The 7764-nt window shown below is 41.0% G+C and overlaps 1 pseudogene; it reads left to right on the forward strand.

Moving 5' to 3' along the window:
• Nucleotides 1-3427: 3427 nt before the first annotated feature.
• Nucleotides 3428-7501, forward strand: LOC140014781 (uncharacterized; annotated as a pseudogene).
• The last annotated feature ends 263 nt before the right edge of the window (nt 7502-7764 follow it).

A 7764-nucleotide genomic window follows, 5' to 3' on the forward strand; every position in this document is an offset into this window, starting at 1 on the left:
ATAAATCAGAATATCATCAAAGTAAACCACTACAAATTTCCCAAGAAAAGGTCTCAAAACATGGTTCATCAAACGCATGAAGGTACTAGGTGCATTAGTTAAGCCAAATGGCATTACTAACCACTCATATAGACCATGTTTAGTTTTGAAAGCGGTTTTCCACTCATCTCCCTCTTTCATTCTTATTTGGTGGTAACCACTTTTCAAATCAATTTTAGTGAATATAATGGCACCATGCAATTCATCTAACATATCATCTAACCTAGGGATAGGGTGACGATATTTTACCGTGATTGCATTGACTGCTCGACAGTCGGTGCACATTCTCCACGCTCCATCTTTCTTTGGCACGAGAATCACTGGTACAGCGCATGGACTTAGACTTTCTCTAGCCCAACCTTTCCTTAGCAATTCCTCCACTTGCCTTTGCAATTCCTTTGTTTCCTCAGGACCCATTCTATAGGCTGGTTTGTTAGGCAATGGTGCTCCAGGAATGAGATCGATTTGGTGCTCGATTCCCCTTAGCGGTGGTAGTCCATCAGGTACATCCTCAGGAAATATGTCCTCAAATTCCTGCAAGAGAGGTAAAATAGTATAAGGCAAGGAGTCAGTGGGTATGGATGAAGTGACCAACTCTTCTTTGCACACAAGCACAAGTAAGAGTTGGTTGGAAGACAAAGCTCGCCTTACATCTTTGGCTTTTGCTAGCAAGCTTAGCTTCCCCTTATTTTCTTCTCTCATAGCCGACCCACTTGTTGCCTTTTTCTTCCCTAGGGTTTCGGCCCTACTCTCTCCTTTTTCTTCCTCACTTTTCTCTCGCTTTTTCCTCTCAAGTTCTAGCTCATACTCCCTTTGGAGCCTCATTTGATCTTCATACACTTGTTTTGGGGTGAGAGGTACAAGTGTCACCTTTCTATTGCAATGAGTAAAGACATATTTATTAGCTCTTCCCTTGAATTCGACATCGCGATCATATTGCCAAGGCCGTCCAAGAATGAGGTGACTTGCTTGCATTGGCACGACATCACAAGTAACCTCGTCTTCATACTTGCCAATTCGGAATGGCACTTTTACTTGTCTAAACACACGGACTTCCCCTTCATTGTTCAACCATTGAAGGCGATAAGGTCTTGGATGTTTGATAACTTGGAGCCCTAGCATTTCTACCATGAGTAGACTAGCGACATTGGCACAACTCCCACTATCAATAACAACACTACACACCTTATCCTTGATATGACACCTTGTGTAGAAAAGGTTGTCCCGTTGTACCTCCAGTTCCTCCTCTTTGGCGCGGGTAGTGAGGACCTTTCGAACCACTAGGCATCCAATCTCCTCATGCGTAGGTATCTCCTCACTCGATTCATTCTCTTCCTCTTCTAGAGGCGGTATCCCCTCGTACTCCTCTTCCTCATCTGATACAATTTCCCCATTTGGCAACATCAGCATGGTCCTTTGGCTGGGGCATTGAGAAGCGATATGGCCAAATCCTTGACACTTAAAACACTTGGTGTCTCGACCACGCGGTTTGGTAGCTGCATTATTAGCCTTAAAGTCAGGCTTGGGCGTTGCCTTGGAAGGGAGGCCATTCGGCCTTGGAGGGTAAGAAGGAGCTGCGGCTTTCTCCTCCCTTTTTGGTTGAGAAGTGCGCCAATTTCCAGCTTGATAAGTAGTGCTTTGTCGCGCAGTACCCCTCCTCTTGAGGCGCCGTTCAATTGTAACCGCCTTCTCGAGCATTTCATTCATGTCGAGGTAGTGTTGGAGTTCCACTACTTCGGCAATCTCGGGCCTCAATCCATGTAGAAAACGAGCCATAGTGGCCTCTCCATCTTCACGCAAATCCGCCTTCATGATGGCCATTTCCATCTCCTTGTAATAATCCTCAACTGACATGGACCCTTGGTTGAGAGCTTGTAGCCGACGGTGTAGATCTCGACTATAGTAGCTCGGAACAAACCTTTTTCTCATCAGACTCCTCATTTCCTCCCAAGTTTCCACAGGTCTCTCACGATTTCTCCTTCGGCTTAGTCTAAGTTGGTCCCACCAAATGGAGGCGTAGTCAGTGAATTCTACGGCTGCTAGTTTCACCTTTTGCTCCTCCGTATAGGTGTGGCATTCATAGACTAACTCAATTTTTCGTTCCCATTCCAAGTACGCCTCGGGGTCCGACTTGCCTTGGAATGAGGGAATCTTGAGTTTGACACCTTTAATGGTGTCATCTCCTCGACGTTGGAACCTTTGATCATTTTGGTACCTTCCCTCAAACGCTTCCTCTTCATCGTTTGAGTATGCCGATTCTTTGCCCTTACTCGGGGTAGGTGGAGGTCTCGAGTTCTCCAACTGATCAATTCGATCATGCAATGGTTCAATTTCATTCTTAAGCAATCGTTTGAACTCCCCCATCATGGCTTCCAACTGTAGTTTGATGTCCATGGTTTGGCTACCCACTCCACTAGACATATTTAGTTCACCTGCAAAACAAATAAACAAAAACGAGTTCCTCTCTTTTTTTTTTTTTTTTTTAAATACGATGTATAGGTCACTCACACTCGTGTTTCACTCAAGTGTATCACTCTCTAATAATCTTACCAAGCAATTCCTTGGCTTGCTAGTTGCTCGAGTTGAACAAACGAGGCGTCACCGCAGTGTACGTTCTTGACTAGTCAACAAGTGACACACAAGCTAGTAGCAATAAGTGGAGGTGAATGACTGAAGACCTAGACACGACTCAAGACTCAGAATATAGCTGGACAATAACTAACGACTCAAAAGAAAGTAAGACAATTAACTTGAATGCTGAAATTTTGAAAATCCTAGAAAACTCTACCCGAAACCCAAATTTCTGGAATGTGTTGAGCTGCTGGTCCGTGGTCTTTTTGGTCCGTGATCTGATTTGGACACTTGGGGTTGCCAAGATTAGAAACCTTGGAGTTTGGTCAGATTTGGGAGTCCCAAGTGGTCCAAATTCGAAATTTTGGGGCTGGTCAGATTTGGAAGTCAGATTTTGCACAAAATTTGGTAAACTTGTAGGCTGTCAAGAATTGGATGTTGTTCAGATTTGGAAGTCCAAGTTTGAATCAGATTTGGTGGCTTGAATGCTGACCAAGACTAGGGCTGTTCAGATTTGAAAGTCCAAGTTTGAATCAGATTTGGTAAAACTTGAAGGCTGGTCAAGAATTGGAAACTAGAGCCGTCTTTCTTGAAATTTTTTTTTGACTTCTGTTGGGGTGTTTTCACACAATAGCCAGCTAGCTTAGACCACAATTTCACAGCAATTAACGTAAACAACTTGGACAGATTTGGTTTCAAGATCAAAGTTCCATGAAAACAAGAACACGGTTGAAGGTTTATTTCAGGTTTCAAGACTGCCAAGATTAACCTCTTTGATCCAAGAAGCTCAAGACTTCCCCAATAAGGTTTTGAATGTTGGGGAGGCGAAAAGGATCCTACGCGTGATGGAAGAAAATGGGTGTACTCCGAATTTGGTTACCTATAATGTTGTTATAAGAGGGTTGTGTGGAAAGGGGGCTGTGGATGAAGCGCTTCAACTGAAGAGGTCAATGGATGATAAGGGGTTGATTCCAGATAGTTACACGTGTTCGATACTTATAGATGGGTTCTGCAAGCAGAAGAGGTCAGTGGAAGCTAACTCAATTTTGGAAGAGATGAATGACATGGGTCTCAGGCCTGACCAAATTGCCTGTACTGCATTGATTGATGGCTTCATGAAAGAGGGTAACATAGAAGGTGCATTTAGAATTAAGGATGCAATGGTTGCAAAGGGAATCAAGTTAAACATTGTGGCTTACAATACTATAATAAATGGGCTGTGTAAAGTTGGTCAGATGGAAAAGGCAGTGGATTCATGAATGAGATGACTACAATGGGCATAGCACCTGAAACTCAGACTTTTAATTATCTAATTGAAGTGTATATTCAAAAGGGAAGTCTGGATAAGGCTTCTGAGGTTCTTGCTGAGATGAAGGAGAGAAACATGGAACTTTCTGTATATACTTTTGGTGTCATAATAAATGGGTTATGTCGTTCTGGGGATTACTGCCGTGCAAAACTTGTCCTAGACAAAATGGTCAGTTGTGGTGTCAAACTGTCTAATTGAAATGGGAAAGTGTGGACTAAAGCCAAATGCATATACATATGGGGCTTTCGTCTCAGGATATAGTGAGGCAGGGCAAATGGAAGTAGCAGAAAGGTATTTTAGGGAGATGCTTGATCGTGGTATTGCACCAAATCTTGTTGTTTATACATGCATGATAAATGGCTTCTGCAAAGAGGAAATTAAGCAAGCCTTTTCAACATTCAACTCTATGCTAGGACGGGGATTACTCCCAGATTTGCAACTGTATAGTGTTCTTATCAATGGCCTCTCGAAAAATGGAAAATTAACAGAAGCCATGCAAGTTTTGTCTGATCTGTATGATGCAGGTTTACGTCCTGATGTTTACACTTACACCTCCCTCATCTCAGGCTTTTGTAAGCAAGGAAATATGGAAAAAGCCTTTTTGCTTCATGATGAAATGTTCCAGAAGGGTATTTTTCCAAATATTGTCACTTATAATGCATTAATAGGTGGCCTATGCAAGTCAGGTGACATTGAGAAATCTAGGGAACTGTTTGATGGGATCTCTGGCAAGGGTTTGACGCCCAATTGTGTAACTTATGCTACAATAATTGACGGATACTGCAAATCAGGAAACCTATGTGAGGCATTTAACTTATTCAATGAAATGCCAGCAAGGGGGCTCCAACCAGATTCTTTTGTCTACAATGCCCTTGCCAATGGGTGCTGCAAGGAAGGGGAAACAGAGAAAGCATTGTTACTGTTCCATGAAATGATACAGAAAGGCATTGCATCTATTGTGACTTTTAATACTTTGATTGACAGGCTTTGCAAGTGGGGAAAATTTGACTAAAGCAATTGACTTGGTGAATGAAATGACTGATAAGAAGATCACACCAAATCATATAACCTTCACAATTTTGATTGACTACCATTGCAAGGCTGGGATGATCAAAGAAGCAGAGGAACTTTTCATAGACATGCAGAACAGGAATCTGAAGCCAACAAATTTCACTTACATGTCTCTCTTACATGGTTACAACAAAGTTGGGAATCGGTCAAAAATGTTTTCAGCTTTTGAAAATTTGGTTGAGAGGGGCATTGAGCCTGATGAACTGATTTACAGCATGATGATAGGTGCGTATTTCAAAGGAGGACATTTGGAAAAAGGTTTTAAACTTTGGGATCTAGCATTGGACAAGGGATTGCTGGATGGATTGACAAATGAAACGCTAGTTGAGACCTTGTCTGGAAATGGTGAAATTTCTAGAGTAATGGAATTACTTGATAGGATTGGAAACCAAGGATATAATCCTTGTCTTGCAATGTGCAGTACTTTGATCCATGGATTGAATAAGGCAGGATATTCCGGAAGACTAGATAAAATATTAGAAATTATGAAAGGGTATGGCTGGATTCCTAAATCCACAGCTTTAAACGAGTTCATTGATCTATACCAAATAAGTGCAAATTCTGAGAGTGTTAGCAATCTCTCAAAGCAAGCAGCCCTAGAAGTTGCTTGTCAGGTTTAAGCAGAGTTTGAGGCGATGGTAGTTATGACTTTTGCGTTCTTGGTTATGCTGGCTGTTCGACTGATTTTTGGGATACTGTATAAGGAGACGGATCTATTAAGTGCGGTGAGCAGCCTCAGTTTTTGCTGCAATTAAGTTGCGTGAAAGTTTTCAGCTGCAATCAAAAGATACATCTGTGAAAGGTGAAAATACAAAATTCTACACTTCATCATTCATCTCAGTTGTTATCACATTCCTCCTTTCCCTTTTTACTGTTATATATACATACACATATACATACATATACATATGGCTTTGTTTTCCTCTTTTTTTAATGGGTGGGTGGGACTTTTACTTTCAATTAAAATGCACAGATGGTCCGCTTGTTCTTTTATTTACAATGTGATTATGTTTCGTTTTTTGTAGAACTTGAAAGGGTTGCATGTTTTTGTTGAAACCAGTTTCATGATTGTAGTTGGGATCTTTACTTCCATGGCAGGAATACGAAATTGCCTCCTGTTTTCTTATTTCCTTCTTTTCGGCTATTGGGGACAGAAAAATGGGTTTTTGGGGGGGGGGGGAGGGGGTGTTGGGGTTGGTGCGGTTCTTTATGAGATGCTGTCACACAGAGGCATGTATGTGCACACACCTGAACACATAACCCTAAGTATGCTAGGGGACTCTTGGCCCTCAGCAAAAGCATAGATGCTACTTTAGGTCATGGCTTCAGTTACTTAATGGAGGAGTAAAATCCCATGCTTAACAAACTGATTTGAGTTCATTTTGCAGGTGATGTGCTCCATGGTACTACCTTTAGCAATAGCAGGTGGTAAAAGAAGCAAAGGGTTTTGAGCTTAAAAGGTAATAATTATGCCTTCTATGTTTTTAATGTAATAGGATTTGTTGGCTCTAGTATGTCCCTAGATATTCAGCCTAAGTTATTCATCTATCCTTGCGTTGTTTCATTTTATCTGTGTTTTTTCCTGATGTTTCTAATGCAAATAGCTTTTGATGTGCACATGGCATCTTATGTTGACAATGCTAATTATCAATGATTATCTGATCAGAATAATTTCTAATCTTCTGAAGTATTGCGGGGTATTGAGCTGCACGTTATATGTATATATATGTTTATGTACTACTTTTGTTGAGCTACTTATTCCTGGATTGTTTACTTCTGTCCACCTCTTGAGCAGGGTTTTCGATCCTTGCTAGCTTAAGGACATCTGATGGACAAGGTTGCACATCTTACAACGATTTTAGGGGAATCATGAACTGCAATTTGGTATGCCAGATTGGAGCGCTGTGTTTTACTGTTGATGATTCTTTTGTTTCTTGTATTGTATTTTAGCATGAGTGAGTTATTATATTGCTTTGCAAATTGCTGCTTTACGTTTTGTCTCTCCACTGAGCAGGCACTGGTAAAAACACGAGGCAGACCAGCAAAAGTTTGAAGAAACACTTTGCTCATAGCGCAGAGTGATTAGGGAAACTTCGGACTGCATGCTCCCTGGAGCATTTTGAGCTACACACTCCCACTTTTCTCCCAAGTGAATTGTACCAAAAATCAAGCTGTATCAACATGCAGTTCATTCTTATAAATTGGCAATCCTCTGCAGTCTTTTTCTGTTTCAATGAGGACCACTGTTAATGTTTAGTCACCAAAAAGCTTCTGGTGATCACTGGCTCGAGTCACACTGATGAAGATGTTATGCGATAAATTTGTGGAATTGGTTTTCGTGCCTGATACCAAATTTAGGTGGACAAACAAATGGGACTTGGTGGATCAATGTGTCTGATTTTCTGCATTCGCTGATGACTTGTTTTGTTCTACACTGATAATTAGTGTATTTGACGAAACAAAATTATGAAAATCGGGAAAGAGTAAAAGATTTCCACTTTGATTACTGAATGTTATGTATTGTTGTTTAGTCTAATTAGTAGCTGGATGGATGATTGAGAAGTGGGAATCCAAGTAAAAAGGGAATTGGCAGTTCGAGTTGGAAAATATAAGGCTTGGGCAGATACCATATAGTTTTACTTCTTCATTTTATGCTCATAATGATTTTTGTTTAACGTTATTATTTGTTGCCACAAAATCCTTCTAATTATTCCATGAGGCTAAAGCCTCATAATTTTAACGTGATAAAATCCCAATTACACTCGGAAACTGAG

This window comes from Coffea arabica, chromosome 9e, assembly GCF_036785885.1.
Source record: "Coffea arabica cultivar ET-39 chromosome 9e, Coffea Arabica ET-39 HiFi, whole genome shotgun sequence".
NCBI lineage: Eukaryota > Viridiplantae > Streptophyta > Magnoliopsida > Gentianales > Rubiaceae > Coffea > Coffea arabica.